At 32.1% G+C, this 20,756-nt stretch overlaps 1 protein-coding gene across 1 annotated transcript in view; it reads right to left on the reverse strand.

Moving 5' to 3' along the window:
• The window catches only part of tei (irregular chiasm C-roughest protein teiresias), a 368,344-nt gene that overhangs the window by 180,685 nt on the left and 166,903 nt on the right, over positions 1-20,756 (reverse strand). The window lies entirely within an intron of this gene.

Raw genomic sequence — 20,756 nt, forward strand, 5'->3', positions numbered from 1 at the left:
AATTGGACAAAAGGCGTGGATTTTTTAAGGCCCCCAAACAGGAAAATGGGCGTGAATTTTTAAATAATTTTTTAAGGCACCCAAAGACCACAATGAGCGTGGCCTTTAAATGCTTTTTAAGGCACCCAATTTTTAAAGCACCTAAACAGGAAAATTGGTGTGAATTTTTAAATGATTTTTTAAGGCACCCAAAGATCAAAATGGTCGTGGATTTTTTACAGATTTTTTAAGGCACCCAAAGACCAAAATGGTCGTGGATTTTTACTGATTTTTTAAGGCACCCAAAGACCACAATTGTCGTGGATTTTTTACTGATTTTTTAGAGTAGATGGCCCTTTTGGGTCGTATTCTGTAGAGTAGATTGCCCCCTGTTTCGACTACTGTAGAGTAGACTAGATGGTCCCTTAGGTCGCCTACTGTAGAGTAGATGGCCCCTTGGGTCGTATACTGTAGAGTAGGTTGCCCCCTGGGTCGTCTACTGTAGAGTAGACTAGATGGTCCCTTAGGTCGCCTACTGTAGAGTAGATGGACCCCTGGTTCATCTAATGTAGAGCAGATGGTCCCTTGGGTCGTCCACTGTAGAGTAGATGGCCCCTTGCTTCGCCTACACACTGACAAAATCGAGATTTAAGCATCCAAATTTTTTTTAAGATTTTTAAGGCACCCAAATTGGACAAAAGGCGTGGATTTTTTAAGGCCCCCAAACAGGAAAATGGGCGTGAATTTTTAAATAATTTTTTAAGGCACCCAAAGACCACAATGAGCGTGGCCTTTAAATGCTTTTTAAGGCACCCAATTTTTAAAGCACCTAAACAGGAAAATTGGTGTGAATTTTTAAATGATTTTTTAAGGCACCCAAAGATCAAAATGGTCGTGGATTTTTTACAGATTTTTTAAGGCACCCAAAGACCAAAATGGTCGTGGATTTTTACTGATTTTTTAAGGCACCCAAAGACCACAATTGTCGTGGATTTTTTACTGATTTTTTAAGGCACCCAAAGACCACAATGGTCGTGGCTTTCTTACTGATTTTTCATAGCCCACAAAGACCACAATAAGTGTGGATTTTTAAATGATTTTTTAACGCCCACAAATACCACAATAAGCGTGGATTTGAAATAATTTTTTTAAAGCACCAAAACAGGAAATTTGCGTAGATTTTTAAATGATTTTGACACCCAAACAGGAAAATGGACGTGAATTTTTAAATGATTTCTTAGAGCACCCAAAGACCACAAAGGGCGTGGAATTTTTAATGATTTTTAAAGCACCCAAAAAACGACAATGGGCGTCGATTTTTTAATGATTTTTAAAGCACCCAAAAATCACAATGGGCGTGAATCTTTAAGTAATTTTCTAACGCACCCAAAGATCTCCATTTGCGTGGATTTTTAAATGATTTTTAAAGCAACCAAAGACCTCGATTGGCGTAGATTTTAAATGAAATCTATTTAAAGAAATAAATAGCTCAAATGTACACATAAGTTATGTTGCTCATACGCCTTCCCTAGGGAAGCAAAACTTCCATTAGAAAATTAACCTAATACCTATGTTGATTTTTTCTATACAAACTTTCTCTTTTGTACTCACAATCTCCTCTTATTTGTATTGTGATGATATGTGGGTTATACTCTCAAAAAAACTACCTTCACTTTTCACATAATTTTCCTATTTAACTTATGAATACTTAATTTATTTTCCATTTATATAACTAAACTTTTAACTATTTTCCTCCTTTCTTAATGGCACATATGCACAATTTTTGTGCTTTTATTTTTCAATTTCAATAATAGAAACGTTTCAAAATTTAATTTACATACACAAATAACTGGAGTGTGAATAAAAAAACCAAATATTTTTTCCTATAAAAATAATACAACAAAATAGTCTAAATACTAAAAAATAAGAAGAACAAGAACAAAAACTTCATATATTTATTCATATATACATCTAATATTTATATAGCCTTTGGTCCTTTGAAATAACATAAAAATTAGACCATTGGGTACTCTATGGATGGGTATGGTTGGATGATGGCTACCAGGAAAAGTGTACACAACAGAGTGAGAAATGAATAAATATGTGGTTCTCTATGTGTGCGGGTTGTGAAATGCAATAAAAGTTTATGGCATAATTTTTAGGAACATATATATATGGAGTGAAAGTCCCATAGATATATACAAATGGACAAAATTCCCACCACATGTGTATTTTGTTGGCCCAAAACAGGACAAACGAAAAAAAAAACTGTTGGAATAATGGAAAAAACTAATAATACAAGAGGGTTTTGTTAAACACACACCATCACCCAAAAACACACAAAACTTTCGCTAACATTAAATAAAGGCCAAAAACGAAACGAAAAAGAGAAACAACAACAGCAACACAAAACACATTTAACTATTTGCATGTGTTGGTTGTTTTGGGGGTTTTGATGTTATTAAAGCTTTGGGGGTACACAAAAAGGAAACCCATATCCCACCCAGCTCTCTTTTCCCTAAATAAACGGCCGGACTCTTCCTGTTTTGTGTGTGCCACTGTGTTACTATTTATTTAACATGGTATTGAGGTTCTTCCACTTTGGTTAGTTTTATTGAAATTAGCTTTTTTTATTTGTTGTTGCCTAGGCTCCTCTGTGTTTGAATTTGTTTGGTTTGGTCCTTTGGTTAATTGGATTTGTTGTGTGTCCGAGTTGGTGAGAAATACGCTTTAGTTTCCTGTTATTTCATAAAGGATAAGAGAAAGCTAAAGCTGCAATTTACATTAAAATGTGTGACACTCATTTGTTTGATGTCTTAGTTCACTACGCTAATCCTTATTTAGGCTTTAAGGAAATTCGGTAAAATATTGAACTTTTTGAGATTTAAGAAAGCTAAACTAAGAATGTTGTTGTGGTAGGCGTATGACTGCTGACGATAATCAAACGTAGAAATAATCGATAAAAATTTCAAACTAGTTATTCAGAAGTCTTGAAGTAAAATTCGAATGTGACAACCACCAAACAGGACAATTGGCGTGGATTTTTAAATGATTTTTTTAAAGCAACCAAACAGGAAAATGTGCGTGGATTTTTAAATGATGTTTAGGACACCTAACAACCACAAAGGGCGTGGATTTTTAAATAATTTTCAAGCCACCCAAAAGCCACAATCAGCGTGGATTTTTAAATATTTTTCAAAGCACCCAAAAGGAGCAATGGGCGTGAATTTTTATAGCAGCCAAAGGCCACTATCAGCGTGGATTTTTAAATATTTTTCAAAGCACCCAAAAGGAGCAATGGGCGTGAATTTTTATAGCAGCCAACGGCCACAATCAGCGTGGATTTTTAAATATTTTTCAAGCCACCCAAAGGCCACAATCAGCGTGGATTTTTAAATATTTTTCAAGCCACCCAAAGGCCACAATCAGCGTGGATTTTTAAATATTTTTCAAGCCACACAAAGGACACAATGGGTGTAGATTTTTAAATAATTTTTCAAGCCACCTAAAGGCCACAATCAGCGTGGATTTTTAAATATTTTTCAAAGCACCCAAAAGGAACAATGGGTGTTAATTTTTAAATGCATTTTTATAGCAGCCAAAGGCCACAATGGGCGTGGATCTTTAAATGATTTTTTTTAAAGCAGCCAAGGATCACATGGATTTTTATATGATTTTTTTTTTAAAGAAGCCGAGACCACAATTGGCATGAATTTTTTATGCAGCCAAAGACCACAATGGGCATGAATTTTTAAATTAATTTTTAAAGCTCCCAAACATGCAATGACCCCGGATTTTTTTTAAAAAATGTCTTTAAAAAGTCCATTATTTGATGTTTCAAATATTTTTTTTAATCCACGATGAAATATTCTTATAAAGTTATACGATTTATTTATTAAACATTTTAACAAAAATTCACGATTAATGGTTAAATTTTTTTTAAAAAATCTACAAGTTAATGGTTGAAAATGTTTTTTTAAAACCCACGATTTGATTGTAGAATTTTTAAAAATTCACGATTTGAAGGTTGAAAAATTCTTTTAAAACAAGTAAGAAAGCATCAGTCAGCTAAGCCGACAGAGATATACCCTCAGCCACGTACCCGAAGAAAAAAAGTTAACACAATACTTCTGTAGGTTTTTTAGCTGTTGGGAAAATTTTCCAGGATGGAAAGGGCCGCAAAAAACTACATGTTGTAACAAAATTCAGAATGATCCAAGACGAGTGCATTTTTTCGAAACTTTGGGTAGGGTGTACCCATAGGAGTGATCCGATGTAGTCATTATCTCAGGAAGTATGGACTTTCCCACGAAAAAAAATTACAACGTCGTAATAGGTGCCGCAAGTGCAACCTGCTGCGTCACAAATTAATAAGATCAGAGAGGAGTTCTTAAACTATACTTTTTCCAAATTTTGTGTGGGAGGTACTCAAATGAGTGGACCGATATAGTCCATATTAGAACTCGATCTATGCCTGAAAGTAATATTACCAATAGCAAAGTTTGGCTCAATTCGGTTATTCCCTCCTAGAGTTATCATGCCCACAATCTTGGCGAAAAATGTTGAACCTTTGTGGGGAGGTACCGGAAGGAGTGGACCGATATGGTCTTTCTTCGAATTTAAACTAAGTTTGGACAAAATATTGAAAGACCCAAAATTTTAACCAAATATGTTGATCCGTTCGAGAGTTATCGTGCACTCCAACTACGACACATGGTATTATATGGGTTGTTTGCAGTTTTCGTGCTGATTCCTAAGGATATATGGACTTGCTCCTGAAAAAAATTATATCGTCGTAATGGGGGTAGTGAATACAAGTGGCTGCAACAAAAATCAAAGCGATTCGAGAGCAGGCCTTAAACAGCACTTAAGCAAAATTTTGTGTGGGAGGTACCCGAAAGAGTGAACCAATAGGGTCTATATTGGAACCTCATCTATGTCTGGTAGAAATGTCACGATGTGCAAAGTATGGACTAATTCGGTTACTCCCTTCAAGAGTTATCGTGCGGACAATTTTTCCGAACATTTTTGAACTTTTGTATGGGAGGTACCTGAAGGAGTGGACCCATATGGCCCATCTTCGAACTTAAATCAAACCTGGACAAAATATTTCGATACCCAAAATTTGAACCGAATCGATTGATCCGTTCGAGAGTTATCGTGCGCACCAGCCAGCCAGACAAACAGACAGACGGACGGACATTACTAGATCGACTCAAAATTGTCTGAAACGGATATCGTACAAACATACTTGGGGTCTAAAACCATTATTTCGATGAGGCACATTTTTGGCCGTATCAAAGTGTAAATACCCTCTTTAGCCTAAAGGCTGAGGGTATAAAAACAGTCCATGATTTGATGTTTCAATTTTTTTTTTAAAAAATCTGCGATGAAAATGGTTTTAAATTTTTTTTAAAAATCCACTATGAAAAATTCTATTAAAAATCCACAATTTATTATAAAAATAAGTTATAAAAATTCACGATTAATGGTTGAAACATTTTTTAATATTTTTAAATGAATTTTTAAAGTGCCCAAACATGGCAATGACCCCGGATTTTGTATTTAAAAATTTCTTTAAAAATTCCATGATATGATGTTTCAAAACAAAAAAAAAAAAAAAAAAAAAAAAAACAATTAAAAATCCACAATGGAAACTTCTTTAAAAATCCACGATTTATTAGTTGAACATTTTAACAAAAGTTCACGATTAATGTTTTTTTTTAAATCCACGATTTGTTTGTAGAATTTTTAAAAATTCACGATTTGAAGGTTGAAACATTCTTTTAAAAAAACAGTCCATGAGCGATGAAAATGGTTATTACATTTTTTAACAATCTACGACGAAAAATTCAATAAAAAATCCACGATTTATTATTTTAAAAATTCACCATTGATGGTTGAAACATTTTTTAAAAATTTTTTAATTAATTTTTAAAGCACCCAAACATTACAATGTACAGTATTTTATATTTAAAAAATTTGTAAAAATTCCATGATTTGATGTTTCAATTTTTTTTTTTAAATCCACGATTAAAACTTCTTATAAAAATCCACGATTTATTTGTAGAACATTTTAACAAAAATTCACGATTAAAAATCGACGATGAAAAATTCTTATAAAAATCCAGGATTTATTATTTAAAAATTTTTAATAAAAATTCACCATTAATGGCTGAAAGATTTTTTAAAAATTTAGGAGTTGATGGTTGATTTTTTTTTATAAAAATCCACGATTTGATTTTAGATTTTAAAAAATTCACGCTTTGAAGGTTGATTTTTTTTTTTTTAAACACGATGAAAAATCCGTATAAAAATCCACAATTTAATGGTTGAATTTTTTTTGAATCCACGATTTGATGGTTTAAAAATTCTTTTAAAAATTCATCATTCAAAGGTTAAAAAAATTAACCTCAAAATCCACGATTTGATGTTTCAAAAATTATTTACAAATCCACGATTTTGTGGTCGGAAAATTCTTTTAAAAATCCACGATTTGATGGTAAAATTTTTAAAAATTCACGATTTGATGGCTGATAATTTCTTTTAAAAATCTACGATGAAAAATTCTTAAAAAACAACAATTTAATGGTTGAAAAATTCTTATAAAAATCCACAATTTAATGGTTGAAAAATTCTTAGAAAAATCCACAATTTAATGGTTGAAAAATTCTTACAAAAATCCACGATTTATTAGTTGAAAATTCTGGCTGATTTTTTTAAATCCACGATATGACAGTAGAATGTTTTTTAAAAAAAATCCACGATTTGATGGTTGAAAAATTCTTTTAAAATTCATGATGCAAAGGATAAAAAATTCCTTTAAAAATCCACGATTTGATGTTTCAACAATTTTTTTACAAATCCACGGATTAGTGGTCAGAAAATTCTTTTAAAAATCCACGATTTCATGGTTTAAAAATTCCTTTAAAAATCCACGATTTCATGGTTTAAAAATTCCTTTAAAAATCCAAGATTTGATGGTTAAAAAATTCTTATAAAAATCCGCGATTTCTTAGTTGAAAATTCTGGTTGAATTTTTTTTAAATACACAATTTAACGGTAGACTTTTCTTTAAAAAAATCCACTGTTTTATGGTTGAAAAATTCTTTAAAATTCCTGATTCAAAGGATAAAAAATTCCTTTAAAAAACCACGATTTGATGTTTCAAAAATTTTTTTACAAGTCCACGGATTAGTGGTCAGAAAATTCTTTTAAAAATCCACGAGTTCATGGTTGAAAAACTCTTTTAAAAATCCACGATTTGATGTTTCAACAATTTTTTTTACAAGTCCACGGATTAGTGGTCAGAAAATTCTTTTAAAAATCCACGATTTCATGGTTGAAAAATTCTTTTAAAAATCCACGATTTCATGGTTGAAAAATTCTTTTAAAAATCCACGATTTCATGGTTGAAAAATTCTTTTAAAAATCCACGATTCAATAGTTTACAAATTCCTTTAAAATCCACGATCGATGGTTGAATAATTATTAAAATATACAACGATTTTATGGTTAAAAAAACTTTTAAAATTCCACGATTTTATGGTTGAATTGATAGTTGAAAAAATCTTTTAAAAATCCCCAATTTAAAGCTACAAAGTATGTATAAAAAGTCTGCGATTTAATGCTTCAAATATGGCTTAAGGTAAATTTTTATTTTAAATAAATAGATGAGTATTTTTTGAGCTTGAGGTCATTATTCGGGATTTTTTATTTATTTGTTTGTACCAATATTTCGCAATAGTTTACATTGCATCTTCAGGGTATATGTTATAAAAAGGTTTCTAAAGCTACGATAGTCTATTCTATCATCGTCTGCACTAAGTTATTTTAGTATTGCATTTTTATGAGAATTAAAGCTCTGGTTGTAAATACTACAACTCTTTTGTACAAATATTATTTCTTGTTATTTTTTCAATATTTCTAACAATCAACAAGTCAAATATGTCTGTCTACTTTTCGTATAACTTCCATGACCACTCCACATTGAAACATAAAAAAACAACAACAACAAACGTTGGAGTTAGGCCGACTAACCAACAGAGTACTTCACAAAAATATGATACACTTTAACAACACTCGGCAATGTCTAGCCCAGACCACTTGTTTTAATACAATAGCCATACTTGAGTGTCTCAATGAACGAATGGATGAATGACTGAATTCAAATGTTAAGGTTGAAACAGAAATATTTGTTCTCTAATTTTAGTTAGGATGCCGACTTGTTGTTAGCCGCTACAACTATTTTCGTGAAGATATCGAGAGACGAGGTAACGAATTAGAAATACCCTTCAAAAACAAAAAAAAAAAACACACGCACACTGAAGATCAAGTGGGGCGTATGAGTGTGGTCAGTGAAATATAATTCATACGCACCATGTGTTCATTGCAATGACTTTTTTAAAGCAAATCTCTAGTTTTAGTTTGGATGTCGACTTGTTGTTAGCCACTACAAATATTTTGGTGAAGAGATCGAGAGACGAGGTAACGAATTAGAAATACCCTTCAAAAAAAAAAAAAAAAAAAAAACACTGAAGATCAAGTGGGACGTATGAGTGTGGTCAGTCAAATATAATTCATACGCACCATGTGTTCATTGCAATGACTTTTTTTAAAGCAAATCTCAAAAAGAACTTTCAAAAACTTGGAAGTGTCTTAGTTAAGGCTCGTATCCTGAAAAAATAATAATAAATAAAAGTTTTATGTGTTAAGGAAAATATTTCAAAATAACTGATATTCTTCTGCACGTTTAAGGCATTTCGTTATCCACAATTACTTCATACAGATGAGTTTTAATTACAGAGGGTTTCTAAAAGCTCAGAAATGTGGTGCACTACTACAAATACTGTGTTTCATAAATGGAAGTAAATTCAATACAACATATGTATGAAGAACATTTTTGAATTTATCATCCGAACATTATGTGTAGATGAATTTCCTCCTTATCATACCTGTTTTGTTACTGTAGGGTACCAACGAAATAATCATTGTTTTCCTCGTTTTTGTCCGTCTGCTAAACTCTCTCTAACCACTTGAACTACATGCTATACTCAAAAACAGTCATAGTTGTTGCTTAGATGTCATGTTGTAGTTGCTTTAATCTATGCAGACATTATGTCATCATCATCATCATCATCTTTTTTACTGCCTACCAATTATTATGAACTCTTTTTTTGCTTCGTAGTTGATGCTCAGCCAATGTCTGCAGTATTGTTTTGTTTTTCATTTGACCCTTGATGACATTCGCATTAATTTGTCTTACGGCAATTTGTCTGAAACCGATTGCAGTGGTCACGTATTTCCGTTGCAATTTTCCATAATTATGCCTAGTTGCAGACAACTTTGTCTGCGGATTGTTTTTTGATGAAAAGGCTTGTTATAAAAACTCACAAATAAACGAAAACGTCAAGGATTTAAGGACAAGGTAAGAACTACTACAGAACATTCTATTAGTTGTGAAAGGCAATATCAAGAAATGTAAATGTTATGAGATTTAAGAAGAATCCTCTAAAGAGGGATTCTAGGCGTATAACTTACGACGGCACTCATACGCCTCAATTGTCTACAATTAAAAGAGTCATTAAGCGTCCCTTAGGATCAAAATTTCTTTTTCAGAATTCTGGAAACTTCTCATAGCATATTCAAGCAAAATCTACTCAGCAGGGGCGTGTATGTTTCAGAATGTTTTTCAAGCCACCTCTAAATTACTTAGGCTTGAATTTTTAAGAATATTTTTCACAGACACCTATAAACAACTGAGGCGTGGATTTTTAAGGATATTTTTCAAGCTACCTCTAAATTACTTAGGCTTGAAATTTTAAGAATATTTGTCAAAGACACCTTTAAACAACTGAGGCGTGGATTTTTAAGGATATTTTTCAAGCCCCTTCTTAATTATTTAGACGTGGATTTTAGGGATATTTTTTACAGACACCTTTAAACAACTGAGGCGTGGATTCTAAAGAATAATTTTCAAACCACCTCTAAATTACTGAGGAATGGTTTTATAAGAAAATTTTTCACAGACACCTTTAAATAACTGAAACGTGGGTTAAATAAATAATTGAGTTGTGGATTTTTAAGAATATTTTTCAGAATCACCTCTAAATAATTGAGGCATGGATTTTTATGAAGATTTTTCAAGCCACCTCTAAATAACTGAGGCGTGGAATTTTAAGAATATTTTTCAAGCCACCTCTAAATAATTGAGGCATGGATTTTTATGAAGATTTTTCAAGCCACCTCTAAATAACTGAGGCGTGGATTTTTAAGAATATTTTTCAAGCCACCTCTAAATTACAGAGGCATGCCTTTATTAGAATATTTTGCACAGACCCCTTTAAATAACTGAGGTGTGGGTTTTTAAGAATATTTTTCAAGCCACCGCTAAATTATTGAGGCGTGGATTTTTAAGAATATTTTTCAAGCCACCTCTAAATTACTGAGGCATTCCTTTATTAGAATATTTTGCACAGACCCCTTTAAATAACTGAGGTGTGGGTTTTTAAGAATATTTTTCAAGCCACCGCTAAATTATTGAGGCGTGGATTTTTAAGAATATTTTTCAAGCCACCTCAAAATTACTGAGGCGTGGATTTTTAAGAATATTTTTCAAGCCACCTCTAAATTACTGAGGCGTGGATTTTTAAGAATATTTTTCAAGTCCCCTCCATATTTCTGAGGCGTGGATTTTTAAGAATATTTTTCAAGTCACCTCCAAATTTCTGAGGCTTGGATTTTTAAGAATATTTTTCAAGTCACCTCCAAATTTCTGAGGCGTGGATTTTTAAGAATATTTTTCAAGTCCCCTCCAAATTTCTGAGGCGTGGATTTTTAAGAATATTTTTCAAGCCACCTTTAAATTACTGGGGCGTAGATTTTTAATAATATTTTTCAATCCAACTGTAAATAATTGCCTCTGATTAATTGGGGCGTGGATTTTTTAGAATATTTTTCAAGTTATCTCTGGATAATTGGGGCGTGGATTTTTTAGAATATTTTTCAAGTTATCTCTGGATAATTGGGGCGTGGATTTTTTAGAATATTTTTCAATTTGCCTCTGATTAATTAATTAAGAATATTTTTCAAGTTACCTCTAAATTACTGAGGCGTTGATTTTTAACAATATTTTTCAAGCAAGGTCTTAGCCGAGATATTCTATTTTATTAAATTTTGTGTTATATTTTCTCGGCCAAAAACAAAAATAAATATTTCGAAAGCCACCATGGCGTATGAGCTGTGCCGCTAGTCATACGCTACCCTAAGAAATGTATTTATTATCTTAATTTAAAGATTAGATTAAATCCTTTTTAGTAATTTTTAATTCTAAAGTCAAGGGGAACTAAATTTGTTTCGTATTCCCCTCTCAGCCCATCATCCTAACGACTAAGGTCATTCAACAAATGACACAAAGGTTTAACTACTGATAAGTAGATCACACATATATATACACCTATGTATGTACTTCTCCATACACTTGAAAAGGCAACATTGCATTGCACCTTTAAGTGCTTAAATTGCAACAACAACAAGTACGACACAATTGTAGATAGTTCGACAAAAAGAGAGCAGCAACTAAAACTAGAAACAGCAGTGGCAAGAATTTGCTTTGTTGACATCACTATCGCCACCATCATCATCATCAACGTCATAGTCAAAGCTTAAACATTTGTTGTTCTTATCCGTTTGGTCCCTTAAGACATGACAATGTTAACGAAGTCATCAGAGTCACTGTCAACACCATACTCATCATCTTCATCATCATCATCCACGTAGTTGTTGGCGTTGTCTCCTTCATCTTCTTCAAAAACGTATTGCACTCATTTTTGAAAAGTACTTGATGTTGCAGTTGTACAGTACTTAAATGTTTTCTTAAGTATCTTGACAAACAGATATTTCTGTGTGCAGAAAAAAACATGGGAAACATAGCATTTGAAGAAAGGTCTGAATGATGAAATAAAAGAAAACTGAGCATAACCAAAGGCGGTTTTGTGCAAGTTCGTTTTTTTCAACTTTATTTCAAGACTAAAAAACAAAACAAGCCAACCCTGAGACGCAATACAAAGAATGATGACTGTCTTTTTTTATAGAAATTGTTTATCTTTTCTTTTCTATGGCTATCAGCAACTCTTTCCACCGGGATTTTGCGTTCTTTCTAAAAATGAATGTCACTAAACAGTTGAATCACTTTGGCAAGCAACTTGTCGACATATTCTCGTCATATATAACTTTCAATTGAATACCATATAATGGCTGTTGATTTAGTTGTAGAGCAAATAAACGTAAGTTTTATTTTATTTGATTTGTTTTCATTTACGATTTTACTTCCTGGATATTTCTGAGAAATAGCTGGCTGTTGGCCTTTTGAAAGTTTTTATTTCTTTTGATGTAACAAATTACATCTATTGAGAAGAATATAAATAAACAACAGCTTGCTTTGACTCAAAGCAATGGCAATGAGTTAGATTTAAGGAAACTTAAGTTCAGACTACTCGAATAAAGTTTCATTGAATCGAATGTTCATTACTAGTAATTTTTTCTCAAATATACAGTAAGTATAGTGCGTATGAGTGGCGTCAGCACTTATACGCCGGTTTGACTTAAACTTTAATCAACATTAAATCGCACTTTTAGGCTGCAGAATCAAACTTTTTACGACGAAAAATGCCTTTTATTATTGCTTCAAGAATTTCTCAACACTCGATTTTTATTTTTTATACTTTAATTATTTCCATTCATAATTTAATATTAAAAAATTCCTTCTCCTTTGGCATTCCCAGAAAATATTATTAAAGAACATCAAGTTGACGCACCGTAAAAATCCATACATAATGTGCTCCAATTATTCCCTCTGTGAAGTCATATTAAAATTAATGTATTGTAAAAAATTACAATTTATAACTATCGAAAAGTTGCATTCATCATTTGCCATTATTTGGCGAGAGAAAAACTTTAATAAACTTTTATGCACGCAACGAGAAAACAGAAAGCAATAACGGGCATGCCAACGTTATACATATATAGATATATAAATAAATATGATAAATCAATATTTATATATAGTTATATGTATATGTATACGCATTCATTGGCATACAAATACATTTAAGCAGCCATATCATGTATGCATATACATACATATGTATGTCGCTTTTATTTGATATTGCCTTTAGGCCAAAAAATTGTGAAATAAAATTTCACATTATTGCTGTTGCCTTTGTTGTTGTTGTTGTTGCTATTACATGCCCTACTTGAGCTCAGCCAGTGAGAAAACCAAACCAAATGCATATTGCTTATGGTTTTATGTATATGCAATAATCATATGCATATAAATATTAAATTTATGCATATATGTATGTGTTTACATACAAACACATATGCATATCATAGTCATCGTTATATTTATTTACTTAACTATCGCACAAAGGTATATTTATGCATGTAATTGTGTCCTTTTTGATATGTGAAATATTGCATAAAAATGAAGAAAATTTTAAAAAGGGTTATTTCATTATTGCATGGGGGCGTATGAGTAGTGACATAACTTATACGACCCAATAATTCAATAAATTAAAAATTAAGGAATAAGAAAATTACATTAAGAAATATTCTTAAAAATTCAAGCCTTAAAAATATTCTTAAAAATCCACCCTTTATCTCCTTAGAGGGGATTTTGAAAAATATTCTTAAAAACCCACGCTTTATCTCCTTAGAGTGGATTTTAAAAAATATTCTTAAAAACCCACGCTTTATCTCCTTAGAGTGGATTTTAAAAAATATTCTTAAAAATCCACGCCTCAGTAATTTAGAGGTGACTCTGAAAAATATTCTTAAAAACCCACGCTTTATCTCCTTAGAGTGGATTTTAAAAAATATTCTTAAAAATCCACGCCTCAGTAATTTAGAGGTGACTCTGAAAAATATTCTTAAAAATCCACGCCTCAGTAATTTAGAGGTGACTCTGAAAAATATTCTTAAAAATCCACGCCTCAGTAATTTAGAGGTGACTCTGAAAAATATTCTTAAAAATCCACGCCTCAGTAATTTAGAGGTGACTCTGAAAAATATTCTTAAAAATCCACGCCTCAGTAGTTTAGAGGTGACTCTGAAAAATATTCTTAAAAATCCACGCCTCAGTAATTTAGAGGTGACTCTGAAAAATATTCTTAAAAATCCACGCCTCAGTAATTTAGAGGTGACTCTGAAAAATATTCTTAAAAATCCACGCCTCAGTAATTTAGAGGTGACTCTGAAAAATATTCTTAAAAATCCACGCCTCAGTAATTTAGAGGTGACTCTGAAAAATATTCTTAAAAATCCACGCCTCAGTAATTTAGAGGTGACTCTGAAAAATATTCTTAAAAATCCACGCCTCAGTAATTTAGAGGTGACTCTGAAAAATATTCTTAAAAATCCACGCCTCAGTAATTTAGAGGTGACTCTGAAAAATATTCTTAAAAATCCACGCCTCAGTAATTTAGAGGTGACTCTGAAAAATATTCTTAAAAATCCACGCCTCAGTAATTTAGAGGTGACTCTGAAAAATATTCTTAAAAATCCACGCCTCAGTAATTTAGAGGTGACTCTGAAAAATATTCTTAAAAATCCACGCCTCAGTAATTTAGAGGTGACTCTGAAAAATATTCTTAAAAATCCACGCCTCAGTAATTTAGAGGTGACTCTGAAAAATATTCTTAAAAATCCACGCCTCAGTAATTTAGAGGTGACTCTGAAAAATATTCTTAAAAATCCACGCCTCAGTAATTTAGAGGTGACTCTGAAAAATATTCTTAAAAATCCACGCCTCAGTAATTTAGAGGTGACTCTGAAAAATATTCTTAAAAATCCACGCCTCAGTAATTTAGAGGTGACTCTGAAAAATATTCTTAAAAATCCACGCCTCAGTAATTTAGAGGTGACTCTGAAAAATATTCTTAAAAATCCACGCCTCAGTAATTTAGAGGTGACTCTGAAAAATATTCTTAAAAATCCACGCCTCAGTAATTTAGAGGTGACTCTGAAAAATATTCTTAAAAATCCACGCCTCAGTAATTTAGAGGTGACTCTGAAAAATATTCTTAAAAATCCACGCCTCAGTAATTTAGAGGTGACTCTGAAAAATATTCTTAAAAATCCACGCCTCAGTAATTTAGAGGTGACTCTGAAAAATATTCTTAAAAATCCACGCCTCAGTAATTTAGAGGTGACTCTGAAAAATATTCTTAAAAATCCACGCCTCAGTAATTTAGAGGTGACTCTGAAAAATATTCTTAAAAATCCACGCCTCAGTAATTTAGAGGTGACTCTGAAAAATATTCTTAAAAATCCACGCCTCAGTAATTTAGAGGTGACTCTGAAAAATATTCTTAAAAATCCACGCCTCAGTAATTTAGAGGTGACTCTGAAAAATATTCTTAAAAATCCACGCCTCAGTAATTTAGAGGTGACTCTGAAAAATATTCTTAAAAATCCACGCCTCAGTAATTTAGAGGTGACTCTGAAAAATATTCTTAAAAATCCACGCCTGAGTAATTTAGAGGTGACTCTGAAAAATATTCTTAAAAATCCACGCCTCAGTAATTTAGAGGTGACTCTGAAAAATATTCTTAAAAATCCACGCCTCAGTAATTTAGAGGTGACTCTGAAAAATGTTCTTAAAAATCCACGCCTTAGCTTTGTGAAGGTGTCTTGGAAAAAATATTCTTAAAAATCCACGCCTCAGTAATTTAGAGGTGACTCTGAAAAATGTTCTTAAAAATCCACGCCTTAGCTTTGTGAAGGTGTCTTGGAAAAAATATTCTTAAAAATCCACGCCTCAGCCTTGTGAAGGTGTCTGGAAAAATATTCTTAAAAGTCCACGCCTCAGCTTTTAAAGATGTCTGCAAAAATATTTTTAAAAATCCACGCCTCAGCTTTTGAAGATGCCTGCAAAAATATTTTTAAAAATCCACGCTTTTAAAGATGTCTGCAAAAATATTTTTAAAATCCACGCTTTTAAAGATGTCTGCAAAAATATTTTTAAAAATCCACGCCTCGGCTTTTGAAGATGTCTGCAAAAATATTTTTAAAAATCCACGCCTCGGCTTTTGAAGATGTCTGCAAAAATATTTTTAAAAATCCACGCCTCGGCTTTTGAAGATGTCTGCAAAAATATTTTTAAAAATCCACGCCTCGGCTTTTGAAGATGTCTGCAAAAATATTTTTAAAAATCCACGCCTCAGCTTTTGAAGATGTCTGCAAAAATATTTTTAAAAATCCACGCCTCAGCTTTTGAAGATGTCTGCAAAAATATTTTTAAAAATCCACGCCTCAGCTTTTGAAGATGTCTGGAAAAATATTCTTAAAAATCCACGCCTCAGCTTTTGAAGATGTCTGCAAAAATATTTTTAAAAATCCACGCCTCTGCTTTTGAAGATGTCTGGAAAAATATTCCTAAAAATTCACGCCTCAGATTTTAAGGATGTCTGCAAAAATATTTTTAAAAATCCACGCCTCAGCTTTTGAAGATGTCTGCAAAAATATTTTTAAAAATCCACGCTTTTAAAGATGTCTGCAAAAATATTTTTAAAAATTCACGCCTCAGATTTTAAGGATGTCTGCAAAAATATTTTTAAAAATCCACGCTTTTAAAGATGTCTGCAAAAATATTTTTAAAAATCCACGCTTTTAAAGATGTCTGCAAAAATATTTTTAAAAATCCACGCCTCAGCTTTTGAAGATGTCTGCAAAAATATTTTTAAAAATCCACGCTTTTAAAGATGTCTGCAAAAATATTTTTAAAAATCCACGCCTCAGCTTTTGAAGATGTCTGCAAAAATATTTTTAAAAATCCACGCTTTTAAAGATGTCTGCAAAAATATTTTTAAAAATCCACGCCTCAGCTTTTGAAGATGTCTGCAAAAATATTTTTAAAAATCCACGCCTCAGCTTTTGAAGATGTCTGCAAAAATATTCTTAAAAAATTACGCCCCAGCTTTGTGAAGGTGTCTGGAAAAGTATTCTTAAAAATCCACGCCTCAGCTTTGTGAAGGTGTCTGGAGAAATATTCTTACAAATCCACGCCTCAGTTTTGTAAAGATGTCTGGAAAAATATTCTTTAAAATCCACGCCCCAGCTTTGTGAAGGTGTCTGGAAAAATATTTTTAAAAATCCACGCCCCAGCTTTGTGAAGGTGTCTGGAAAAATATTCTTAAAAATCCACGCCTCAGTTTTGTAAAGATGTCTGGAAAAATATTCTTTAAAATCCACGCCCCAGCTTTGTGAAGGTGTCTGAAAAAATATTCTTAAAAATCCACGCCTCAGTTTTGTGAAGGTGTCTGAAATAATACCCTTTAACATCAGTTTTGTGAAGGTGTCTGGAAAAATATTCCTAAAAATCCACGCCTCCTTGGATTTAAGGTAACTCTGAAAAATATTCTTTAAAATCCAGGCCTCAGTGGCATAAATTTGACTCTGAAAAATACTTTATACATCCAAAAAATACACGCCTCAGCTTCTAAATTCATTAAAATTTGAATTTTTACTGAACGTATACGTTTTGTCGTTACTTATACGCACTGCGGTTTAAAAAGCACCATTGCCATACTTTTTCTGTTAAATTCTTCATGCAACTTTTCTTGCTTTAAGAATTCCCTGTAATTTTTTTTATCAAAAATTCCATGTTCCTGTACAAAAGCCAAAGTTCAATGTCCTTGTTTGTTATGCTATGCCAAAAATAAAGTTTTTATCTATTTGCAATGCTTTCAGCTGTTGTTGTTGAGCTTTTAGCCTAGCTAGGCGCTGAATGTTGGCCTCGTCGTGTTGATTTGTGATGACCCTATTTGGCACGTTAATTTTATAATGCATATTTTTGGGCAAAAACCTTATACGGGCCACATGCAATCCCAGTTCCTGGGGAGCTAAACACACAAATACACATATAGACATAACAAAATAAATACTGATGGCGGAATGCATTTCAGACATAAGCACCAACAACAATGACAGGAAAAAATAGTTTTTGGCAAAAATCCATTTTATTTACGAGTAGTGCTGCGCTTTTACTATAGCCCAAATATGTCTGCATCATTGAGAAGAGCTGAACCAACAACAACTGCAAAATGTATATTGTTTGTTGTTATTTTTTTCTGTGAATGTTATTTGTGTGTGTGCCCGGTTGGTTTGGCTTTAAGCTATGAACTAAAATAAGAAAAATAAGTTGAGTATGTGGTTATGTAGTTTTGGGTGATTTGCTATGTGACTGGAAAACCTCAAAATAAACTTTAAATAGCGCGTATGTAAGTATGCATAGTTGCTAGAATGTGTGTCTTCTTTGAGTATTGCCAACATGAAAAATTTATTAGTGTGGTTTTTGCAAGTCAAAGTGTATTTCATGCATGACATAAGTAAGATATTTATTTGGGAATATAAATAGGTTAGGTGACATGAAGTATGTGGTTAGAAAAAAATGGAAAATTGATGTCTTTGTACCATGTTTTTAAAGCATTTAAAGCCAAATGACCGAGGATCTGTGGTCTGGCAGCCAAATTCATAAAGAAAATTATTTAGGGGTGGTTTAAAAAAACGTTTCCAAAAATCCATTGGCTTAAAACATATTTATAAAAGTCTACGCTTTAAATTCTTATTAGTGGCTTCAAACAAATTATTCTTCACATCTGCTTAAGCATATTTTTTGGTTCTCGATATTTATTTGTAATTTTTATTTCACATTTCCATACAGCAAGAATTGAGACCCGGGGCTTGGATTCTTGTCCAATGAAAAAGTGAAATGGCAAATATTTTCTTTATTTTTTTTTAATTTTACAGTTTTTTTTATAAATATTTTACATCACATTTTCATGGTAATAGTAAAATCTCGATCACCTTTAATAGACCATTCGAGCGTCGTATAAGGTATGTCATTACTTATACGCTCTGTGTAAAATCAACGAATTTCGTTAAATGGGCGTATAAGTAACGACATATTGTATACGACCCTTCAGTATGGTTATTAATGCAGGCAAGGTTTGGATTTTGTATTTATTAGAATAATTTTTAATGGATAACAAATTATTTCATGCATTTGAAAATTAAACTTTATTTGGAAAAATGTTGTTTGTTGTATGTCTGTTTGTAGCCCCAGCAAATGAACAAAAGCATACCCATCCACAAAAAATATTTATTAAACATAATGAAATATATTTATTAAAAAAGTAATCATAAAACATGTGTTGTACACAATTTACGTTGGCTGGCAAAAGGAGTAGAAGCATGTCCAGAAAAAACGAACAAACATACATACTTACGCAAACAAAAAGTTTGTACATTTCGAGTTGGTAGTTAACTTAAATATATAGTATTTTTATTTTGTTTTATATTTAGAAATGAACATGTGTATATTTATATATGACTTTTTCATGTAAAAATTAAACACATTCAGAAATACAAATCTGCGCACTTGAATGGATTTGAAGAAACACTGGACATAAATATTCCATATGTAGTAAATGTTTGTATGTTTGTAAATATTAGTACGTAGGAGGAAAGAATATTTCAAACATAACCCTGCTACACATTTCTCGGTATACCTTCTTTCTCTTATACTCATCGACAAACACACGATTACGCAGCCACATGATTTTGCCAAAAAAATGCAAACTATTATTTCAGGAATATATGCAAACTTTTTGGAAAAAACATCCTTTGCATTTTTGTTCTATGTAAGTATGATGTGTGTTAGGGTGTATTGGAACAAAAACATATTTAAAATATAATATTTAAATCGTATAATCGATATTTATACGCACCACGCACATAGCAATGAAATCCTATAGAACATATTTCTCCACAGAGAAGAAGACGATATTTCTCTATTTATGGAATAATTTTACTTCAAGGTCAAAGAGATGAGGCTTTTCCCCCTGGCAGCGTTCGAATCACACGTCAAATGTCATAAGATATCACTTCTAGAAGCAGGTAGAAAACTGAAATACAAAAAGTCGGCCTATTGTAAGAAGCTTTATCATCGCCCTGTTGTCCGTCATATTTGAATTAATATTCATCAATGGTTAAAATGGTTTGACTTTAAATAAAATAAATAATAAAACGTATAAGTGGTGGCATTACTTATACGCACTATAAACACCTGCCGTATTAGAAACAACGTTTCTTATACGTATTGTTTTCCGCTAGACCCTAATATAATCGGTCTATGCATGCAATGTTCCATATGCAAAAAATTTGCTACAAAAATATTTTTTCAACACTCTTACCTGCTAGGTTTATATATTTTTGTTTTTATTTTATATTCCCTCAAACAAATACTGCAGAAAATATTTTAATTTAAAGATCAAATTCTTAGGATTTAAAAAAAAATAAACTTAAGGCGTGGATTTAAAAAAAATATTTTTACAGACACCTTTACAAACCCAAGGCGTGGATTTTTAAGAATATTTTTCCAGACACCTTTACAAACCCCAGGCGTGGATTTTTAAGAATATTTTTCCAGACACCTTTACAAACCCAAGGCGTGGATTTTTAAGAATATTTTTCCAGACACCTTTACAAACCCAAGGCGTGGATTTTTAAGAATATTTTTCCAGACACCTTTACAAACCCCAGGCGTGGATTTTTAAGAATATTTTTCCAGACACCTTTACAAACCCAAGGCGTGGATTTTTAAGAATATTTTTCCAGACACCTTTACAAACCCAAGGCGTGGATTTTTAAGAATATTTTTCCAGACACCTTTACAAACCCAAGGCGTGGATTTTTAAGAATATTTTTCCAAACACCTT

Source organism: Musca autumnalis, unplaced genomic scaffold (assembly GCF_047663935.1).
Source record: "Musca autumnalis isolate F117 unplaced genomic scaffold, ASM4766393v1 scaffold_5, whole genome shotgun sequence".
Taxonomy (NCBI): domain Eukaryota; kingdom Metazoa; phylum Arthropoda; class Insecta; order Diptera; family Muscidae; genus Musca; species Musca autumnalis.